This window comes from Phyllobates terribilis, unplaced genomic scaffold, assembly GCF_046119375.1.
Source record: "Phyllobates terribilis strain yellow unplaced genomic scaffold, ASM4611937v1 Scaffold_237__1_contigs__length_3040347, whole genome shotgun sequence".
NCBI lineage: Eukaryota > Metazoa > Chordata > Amphibia > Anura > Dendrobatidae > Phyllobates > Phyllobates terribilis.
The window spans coordinates 1,577,464-1,587,509 of NW_027362997.1; the positions used below are offsets into that span (position 1 = coordinate 1,577,464).

General features: G+C 41.3%; 2 long non-coding RNA genes across 2 annotated transcripts; one reads left to right on the forward strand and one right to left on the reverse strand.

Moving 5' to 3' along the window:
• Positions 1-6,592: 6,592 nt before the first annotated feature.
• LOC141217338 (uncharacterized) lies at positions 6,593-6,961 on the reverse strand. Its single transcript, XR_012286203.1, has 3 exons — positions 6,906-6,961; positions 6,738-6,832; positions 6,593-6,638 (listed from the first exon to the last, which is right to left on the reverse strand). It is a non-coding gene; the product is annotated as an uncharacterized lncRNA (long non-coding RNA).
• A 1,171-nt stretch (positions 6,962-8,132) lies between these two features.
• LOC141217337 (uncharacterized) lies at positions 8,133-8,501 on the forward strand. Its single transcript, XR_012286202.1, has 3 exons — positions 8,133-8,188; positions 8,262-8,356; positions 8,456-8,501. It is a non-coding gene; the product is annotated as an uncharacterized lncRNA (long non-coding RNA).
• The last annotated feature ends 1,545 nt before the right edge of the window (positions 8,502-10,046 follow it).

Consider the following 10,046-nt stretch of genomic DNA (forward strand, 5'->3'; position numbering starts at 1 on the left):
AGTCCGCTAACAATTTGAGCCGATTTTCCATTCAATTTGTTAGCGGACACCATGTCGCGTTTGGAGAGCCCGTGATGTGCCTAAACAGTGGAGCTCCCCCACAAGTGTCCCCATTTTGGAAACTATACCCCTCAAGGATTTTATTAAGGTGTATAGTGAACATTTTGAACCCAGAGGTACGGCACAGAATTTGTTTACATTAGGTCATCATATTGAATAAGTTGTCATTATTCTTGAGCGAAAGTGCTCGCTACTTGAGTTTGCATCGGGTACTCAGGTATGCACCATGTACAGCGTGTGCTCGAGTGACATGCTCGAGTCCCTGCTCCGCATGTTTCACGGTTATTAGACACCCAAAAAAAAACATGCGGGGATCGCTCGTGCATGGCAGGCAATCCCCGTAAAGTTTTTTGGCTGCGAAGCATATGGGGCAGAGACTCGGGCATGTCACTCAAATACCCACGATACTCAATGCATACCAGAGCACCCAATGCTTTTCAAGTAGCGAGCACTTGCTCTCAACACTAGTCGCCATATCGTCATCTTTTTTTCTTACTTTTGAAAAAAATCCCAAACCCAGCCCTAACCCTAGCACAACCCTAGCCCCAGCACAACCCTAGCCCCAAACCCAGCCCTAACCCTAGCCCAATCCTAACCCAAGAGTTTATTTTTGACGCCGTTCCTTGTGCGGTATAAGTGATTAGACGACTTTATTCTTCGGGTCGGTGTGATTACAGCAATGCCAGAATCATATGGGGTTTTTATGACTGACAGCTGTCACACACTAAAAGACGCATTTTTTGTAAAATCTAGTTTTTGCATCGCCATATTTTGAGAGCTATAATTTTCCAGATTTTGGCAGACAGTCATGTGACGGCTCGTTTTTTGCGGGATGACTTGACGTTGTTATTGGTGCCATTTTCAGGCACGTGACATTTTTTGATCGCTTTCTATTCCGATTTTTGGGAGGCAGAATAAACAAAAACTAACAATTCAGGAATTGTTTTTTTTTTTTTTTTTATTCTGTTCCGCGTGTGGTAAAATTGATGAAGTAGCTTTATTCTTCGGGTCAGTACGTTTACAGCGGTACCACATTTGTATAATTTTTCTATGTTTTGGCGCTTATACACAATAAAAGCTATTTTATAGAAAAAAATATTTTTTTGTATCGCTTTATTCTGAGAGCTATAACTTTTTTATTTTTCGGCTGATGGAGCTGTATGGCGGCTTGTTTTTTGCGGGACGAGATGACGTTTTCAGCGGTATCATTTTTATTTATATGCGTCTTTTTGATCGCGTGTTATTCCACTTTTTGTTTGGCGGTATGGTGATAAAGCATTGTTTTTTGCTTCGTTTTTTTTTTTTTTACCGTGTTCACTGAAGGGGTTAACTAGTGGGACAGTTTTATAGGTCAGGTTGTTCCGGACGCGGCGATACCAAATATGTGTACTTTTATTGTTTTTTTTTTATTTTTTTTATAATAATATTTATTGATGGGTACATTATATTTTTATTTTTGGTGTATTATTTTTTTTTTTTTTTTATAATATTTTTGCACATTTTTTTTTTTTTTTTTTTCCACTTTCACACAGTTTATACACTTTATTACTTTGTCCCACTCTGGGACTTTCACTTTTTTTTTTCTGATCGCCTGCATGGCACAGGAATGGAGCACCATCCCTATGCCATGAAGGCTGTCAGAAGTGCACAGTGTGAAGAATGCTTGGAGATGCACTGCGCATGTCCAAGCAATCTTCCTGCTCTCTGGTGACCCGGATGTTGTCATGACGACATCGGGTCGTCATGGCAACACCCGGGAAGCCTTTGCAGACTGCGCTGGAAGCCGGAAGAGGAGGTGAGTATCGCCGATCACCTCCCCTTGCCCCCGCAATGCCGCGATCGACTTCGATCGCAGCATCGCGGGGGTTAATGTGCTGGGAACGGTGCAGGACCGCTCCATGCACATAGTACCGGGTGTCAGCTGTGACAATCAGCTGACACCCGGCGGCGATCGCGCCCGCACAGCCTGTGTGCGCGCGCGATCGCGATGATGTACTAATACGGGTCTGGCTCTTAAGTCCCAGGGCACAGACGCGTATTAGTACGTCAGATGTTATTAAGGGGTTAATAGTGAGGCTCAAAAAATGCCAATAACACAAAATAATTCAGGCCCATTTAGCCCAATAAAACTCCCAAACCTCAATCAAAATCATGACAAAACCTGGACTGTGAATAGACCTTACCACATTTTTATTAGACATTAAGGAGTTTTTATACCAAAGACATTATTTATTTTATTCCATATACTTTCCCACTATAAAAATATTAAAAAAGCTATTCTCATCCACTCTTTAAAGTTGATAGGCTACAGGGATAACTTCACAACTCCAGCATATCTGACCGCTGCAGCCAATCGCTGGGCTCAGTGGTATTGTGATGACTGTATCAACATCATTGCTGAACCCTATGATTGGCTGCTGCCATAATGTGCACTGTGGTCATGATGCTTCTGCTATAATCTGCCCCCAAAGACCAGGGACAGAGACAGCGGAGAGACATTGCCGAACCTAGCACGGATGAGGAGGACAGCTTCATTTATCATTGTTATAGCAGCCAAGCATTTGGAATAAAAAAAATAATCTTCTAATATCCTTTAAAGTCTGAGGTGGGTGTCTGCTGGGTCACGCACCCAAGTTTTAGAATAGTAGTTCATTGTCTATTGGCAAAAGATTCATTGAACCCCCATTCTTACAATCATTGGGGTCTTAGTATCACACATCCACCATTAAAATAGTAATGAATACTGGCAGCATACCACATTAATTGGACTTAATTGACTTTAATGGTTGCAGCAATACCACATGTATAGAGTTACAATAAAAAAAACATGAAAATTCATATCACCCCATCTTTTCCAATAAAATAAAGACATATATATGTATATACATATATATATATATATATATATATATATATATATATATATATATACTGTGCACACAACTATAAATATTTATATATATATATATAATGTATTCATTTTTTGTCTTGTAATGTAATATTGAGGTAAATCACTGTCTCCTATGAACCCCAGCCATTGACGGGGCTTCACAGGGGTACCAATATGGCAGCCATGGGGATAATGATCTGTCCCCCGGCTGCCATGACATCCCATCAGCACTCCACAACCACATTCTTTGGTGACCAATGGATGCCACTGTCACTGGAAGAATAAAAGACTGTTATTAGTCTTGAAATATGATGGCAGAAAAAAATAATTGTTTAAAGTGTTTGTGTTTTTATGGCAATAACAGTAGAACTTCAATAAACTTTATTAAGTTGGAATCACCAGAATTGTCCTGACCCAGATAATAAAGACACAAGAGTCCAAGGCCTCACCGGACCAATTTTCAATGTTTTATTGTGCACCACATATAAGCAGCCCACCCCCAGACCTCAATTTCCATAGATATCAGCTGAATACATCATTGACCCAGAGAGTAACATTATCTTGAGATTTGTAATGTATATTGTAAAGTGAATGATGAAAAAAAAGAATAAATGACAGAATTGCAACTGTTTTTTTTAGATTTCCCTCAAGAAGTTATTTAAATGTAAATGAAATCAATGCATTAAATATACAGTATCCCAAATTATGACTTAAAAATACAATTTGTCCCAGAAGAAGTAAGTCTTTTATAACTGTGTCAATGAAGATATAAAAAAGTCATGCCTTTTGATGTTCTACAATGAAAAAAAAACAAAAAAAAAGAAAAATTAGAATAGGGCCCAAAATAGTCTGCTCACTAAATAGTAAAGAAAACCCTCCACAATGGTAGGTATGACTTGTTTTAAAAAAAACCCCATAAATGTATGTATTAATCTACCTGAGCCTCTCTGGAGTCCCTGCTGGTCTTCTGTTTTCAGGACCCCTTTGGCTCTTTTGGGCAGCGGATTTTTTTCTCCTGAAGAGTTTATGGTGTGTTTTCTCTTCTTGGCACTTTTTTTCCTCTCTTCATCCACTTGATTCATCTTCAGATTGGAAGACATCTTCTCAGCTGGCCTTGAGCTTGTCCTTCTCTTCTTCCTCTCTTGGCTGCTGTTCTTCGATGTCTTCTTATCTTCATTTGATGAGATCAATGTGGCATTTGTCCTCTTCTTTCCCTTCCTCGGTTGTCCTCTGTCTTCATTCATCTCCATATTTTTGCTACTCAGTTCAGGGTTGGCAGATATCTCCTCCACCGTCGCAAGTCAACTCCAACTGTCACTCTCAACTGTCAACTTCCGTTCAAATATTATATACACACTTGGCCTGGCCGCACGGCTGGCCATGTGACCAGTAACTGACCAATAGCTTTATTTAGTATATTCTATATAAGCATATACAGTACAGACCAAAAGTTTGGACACACCTTCTCAGTTAAAGATTTTTCTGTATTTTCCTGACTATGAAAATTGTACATTCACACTGAAGGCATCAAAACTATGAATTAACACATGTGTTGTTAAGTATATAATTCCACATGTCTTAATTCATAGTTTTGATGCCTTCAGTGTGAATGTACAATTTTCATAGTCAGGAAAATACAGAAAAATCTTTAAATGAGAAGGTGTGTCCAAACTTTTGGTCTGTACTGTATATCATCATTTTTATACATGGCTTGTATTGAATATGTTCCATATAAATGCCAGTCGTTTTTTAATTCACTCTTAGGAAGATTTGCTGTATCTGTCAGATGCTCCTTATTACATTGCCCTATTTGTAGCAAAAGGACATGATGAGAAAGTGTCAGCTTGTATTCTGTAAGTGAGAAACCCCTGACACAAATCTAAACGCCATATGGTAAATGCCATTGAACTTGTTTCTTAGAGATGAAATCTGTGGTTAAACTAAGTATTTTTAAATAATAAAACTGTGCAATATATAGACCTGTAAACCATCAGACTTTATTAAAGTGGTTTCAAACCATTTTAGAACTTGAGGCAAATTCCTACTAGGTCCTTGCTCCTTGTCACACAATATTCACTGCACAGTCGGCCCCAAGAGTTGCATGTATAGCAGCATGCTGCACCATTCTGTCCAGTAAAATATTGGATGTTCCAGTGGACACTAGACAAACCTCAGTGTCCGATATACAGGGGGTCCGGCGCTTCCGTTATCTTCATCTTTTCTTTTTTTATCATAGAACAAAAATATGGAAATCACAACATAGTGGTGGAAAAAAAGTATTTAGTCAGCCTGGTGCAGGGCTACAATTTTGTTTTTGGTGTCCTTCGACAGCTCTTTGGTCTTCACCATAGTGGAGTTTGGAGTGTGACTGTTTGAGGTTGCGGACAGGCGTCTTTTATACTGATAACAAGTTCAAACAGGAGCCAGTACTACAGGTAATGAGTGGAGGACAGAGGAGCCAGTACTACAGGTAATGAGTGGAGGACAGAGGAGCCAGTACTACAGGTAATGAGTGGAGGACAGAGGAGCCAGTACTACAGGTAATGAGTGGAGGACAGAGGAGCCAGTACTACAGGTAATGAGTGGAGGACAGAGGAGCCAGTACTACAGGTAATGAGTGGAGGAAAGAGGAGCCAGTACTACAGGTAATGAGTGGAGGACAGAGGAGCCAGTACTACAGGTAATGAGTGGAGGACAGAGGAGCCAGTACTACAGGTAATGAGTGGAGGAAAGAGGAGCCAGTACTACAGGTAATGAGTGGGGGATTGAGGAGCCAGTACTACAGGTAATGAGTGGAGGAAAGAGGAGCCAGTACTACAGGTAATGAGTGGGGGATTGAGGAGCCAGTACTACAGGTAATGAGTGGGGGATTGAGGAGCCAGTACTACAGGTAATGAGTGGGGGATTGAGGAGCCAGTACTACAGGTAATGAGTGGGGGATTGAGGAGCCAGTACTACAGGTAATGAGTGGAGGAAAGAGGAGCCTCTTAAAGAAGAACTTACAGGTCTGTGAGAGGCAGAAATCTTGCTTGTTTGTAATTGACTAAATACTTATTTTCCACCAAAATCGGAAAAAAAATTCTTTCCAAATCAGACAATGTGATTTTCAGGATTTGTTTTCTCATTTTGTCTCTGATAGTTGAGGTCGACCTATGATGTCAATTACAAGCCTCGCTCGTCTTTTAAAGTGGGAGAACTTGCACAATTGGTGGCTGACTAAATACTTTTTTTCCCCATTGTAGTGTAGATGTGAACAGAGCCTAAAAAGCAGTAAAATCTCGCTCAGGCAGATTTGAGCCTGGATACTTACCATAAAGGATGGGGACATGGCAGCTATGGAAACCATAGTGGAAATAAACTTCTCTTGCTTGCCATAACGCTATCATAGTTCATAGATAAAGCCCACACTCAATGTGGACAGATTTATACCGAGGCCATTATAAATACTTTATGGTTTAAAATTCGCCCTAGTGGTAGTGAATGAAGGATTTCGGGAGAGTAAATAACTAAAATGTACTTTATTGATACAGGTGTTTAAAAAGATTTTTTCTAAAAAGCTAAAATAGACAATATAAGAGATTGGTAAAAATGAGTAAATAAATAAATAAATATGGTTCTGAATTAATGGATAGAACGGCTTTCCATAGAGTCTTGAGGTAGTCGATGCTTGGGAGGCAGAAGGGTGGACCTGGTAAAAGAGGAACCGTGTTACGGTATAGTAGTATGGTGTGGTATTACGGTACTTAGAGTATCGATTCTTGGTAGGTTTGGTATTTGTATGGGTTACCTGTTATGATTAGTCTGTATCTCCTTGTGGCAACCCTGAGGGCCTTTTGACGGTGGACTCTAGTGTCAGTAGGAGGCTTCACATACTCTAGATACCTGAGGTGCAGGAAAAGTACATTAGAACTTAGGAGTAATTGACTAGAGGTTACTAGTGGGAGTTGTACTTTACCTGCTGTTGTTGTGGCAATCGGTGGGCAACAAGAACAGAGACGTGCGGATGTGTTTCTTGGACCGTGATCCACAGGGAGCCACCTATAGAGGTGGACTGGTCCGGGATGGTTATCTGAAAAGGGGGCTCGAGGTCCTAAGGTCGTAGAAGAAATAGGTTTGATATTGTAGGTACTTGGTTCTCAGGTGGTACGATAAGATTAGGACTTACCCTAAGGTAGATAAGTTCTATTTGGGTTTAATAATCATAGTTGTCCTTATAAGAGATGCAGCAGGTGGGTCTGGTTTGTCCCTGTCCCTGTAGGAGAGGTGCAGCAAGGTGCTTCTGGCGGTACTGACGATGTGGCGTCTATGTTGTACCCTTTGTCCTGTTTGAGAATTTAAGGGAGGGTTAGTGTTAGAGGTATAGTGGAATAAGTCTGCAGTTACTATGCTTATTATTTACCTTATTTCATATATTGCAGACATAAGAGGACAGGTGCATCAGGTGTTCCGGTGGTACGGAAGGTGCAGCAGGAGGCTCTGGATGAATTATGCAGCAATAGTTCTATAGTAGGAGGCTCTGATCCTGGATACCAATTAGGTACAGTAGGAGGTCTGCCCTATACTCACCTTGCAACCATAGCCTTCTGCTACATCGTGACAGCATTTTCTGACTACTGCCTGACCGACTGATCACCCAGTCAGAGCCTCCTACTGTACCTAATTGGTATCCAGGATCAGAGCCTCCTACTATAGAACTATTGCTGCATAATTCATCCAGAGCCTCCTGCTGCACCTTCCGTACCACCGGAACACCTGATGCACCTCTCCTCTTATGTCTGCAATATATGAAATAAGGTAAATAATAAGCATAGTAACTGCAGACTTATTCCACTATACCTCTAACACTAACCCTCCCTTAAATTCTCAAACAGGACAAAGGGTACAACATAGACGCCACATCGTCAGTACCGCCAGAAGCACCTTGCTGCACCTCTCCTACAGGGACAGGGACAAACCAGACCCACCTGCTGCATCTCTTATAAGGACAACTATGATTATTAAACCCAAATAGAACTTATCTACCTTAGGGTAAGTCCTAATCTTATCGTACCACCTGAGAACCAAGTACCTACAATATCAAACCTATTTCTTCTACGACCTTAGGACCTCGAGCCCCCTTTTCAGATAACCATCCCGGACCCGTCCACCTCTATAGGTGGCTCCCTGTGGATCACGGTCCAAGAAACACATCCGCACGTCTCTGTTCTTGTTGCCCACCGATTGCCACAACAACAGCAGGTAAAGTACAACTCCCACTAGTAACCTCTAGTCAATTACTCCTAAGTTCTAATGTACTTTTCCTGCACCTCAGGTATCTAGAGTATGTGAAGCCTCCTACTGACACTAGAGTCCACCGTCAAAAGGCCCTCAGGGTTGCCACAAGGAGATACAGACTAATCATAACAGGTAACCCATACAAATACCAAACCTACCAAGAATCGATACTCTAAGTACCGTAATACCACACCATACTACTATACCGTAACACGGTTCCTCTTTTACCAGGTCCACCCTTCTGCCTCCCAAGCATCGACTACCTCAAGACTCTATGGAAAGCCGTTCTATCCATTAATTCAGAACCATATTTATTAATTTATTTACTCATTTTTACCAATCTCTTATATTGTCTATTTTAGCTTTTTAGAAAAAATCTTTTTAAACACCTGTATCAATAAAGTACATTTTAGTTATTTACTCTCCCGAAATCCTTCATTCACTACCACTAGCGCGAATTTTAAACCATAGGTTATTTTATCCAGTACATCTACTATGGACACTTAGTGGTTCCCTGTCCAAAAATTTGCTGCCTTTGATAGTGAGTAGCCTAATAGCGCCTCCAATACCTACAACACATTATAAATACTTGTACAATTCATTTTCATTAGTATCAGCTGCACTCAACCACAATAATATCATCTATCAAATGTGAAAAACAGTGTAGAAATATGTAATCATTCAACGCATTTTAGTTGTAGTGTACGTGGCTAAATTCTCTATAATGGTTTAGAGCCCAATGATTTCTATATATAAACCTATTGGATGAGGCATGCACTAGTTAATATTTAAATTGTTAATTCCCCAAATCACAATGTTGTCTCACATTAGTGTACACATATATTTATTTAGTTGTATCAGTATAACTCATGATTAAATCTGAGCTGTTTTGCACTTATTACACCCCAAAATGTGTTCCTCCAGGCTGTATTTCCCTTCAGATTGCATTTAGATCTGTGCTTCTGTAGTTCTCCTGCTCTGGTCAGTCATTCTGATTGCAGGGTCTCTCAGCTGGTTTCTTCTATCATAGCTCTGCGGTGCCTGCAGGCTCTATTGCCTTTAGATCTGTGCTTCTGTAGTTCTCCTGCTGTGGTCAATCATGCAGAGTGCAGGGTCTCTCAGCTGGTTTCTTCTATCATAGCTCTGCGGTGCCTCCAGGCTGTATTGCCTTTAGATCTGTGCTTCTGTAGTTCTCCTGCTGTGGTCAATCATGCAGAGTGCAGGGTCCCTCAGCTGGTTTCTTCTATCATAGCTCTGCGGTGCCTGCAGGCTCTATTGCTTTTAGATCTGTGCTTCTGTAGTTCTCCTGCTCTGGTCCATCATGCAGAGTGCAGGGTCTCTCAGCTGGTTTCTTCTATCATAGCTCTGCGGTGCCTGCAGGCTGTATTGCCTTTAGATCTGTGCTTCTGTAGTTCTCCTGCTGTGGTCTATCATGCAGAGTGCAGGGTCTCTCAGCTGGTTTCTTCTATCATAGCTCTGCGGTGCCCCCAGGCTGTATTGCATTTAGATCTGTGCTTCTGTAGTTCTCCTGCTCTGGTCAATCATGCAGAGTGCAGGGTCTCTCAGCTGGTTTTCTTCTATCATAGCTCTGCGGTGCCTGCAGGCTGTATTGCATTTAGATCTGTGCTTCTGTAGTTCTCCTGCTGTGGTCAATCATGCAGAGTGCAGGGTCTCTCAGCTGGTTTCTTCTATCATAGCTCTGCGGTGCCTCCAGGCTGTATTGCCTTTAGATCTGTGCTTCTGTAGTTCTCCTGCTGTGGTCAATCATGCAGAGTGCAGGGTCTCTCAGCTGGTTTCTTCTATCATAGCTCTGCGGTGCCTC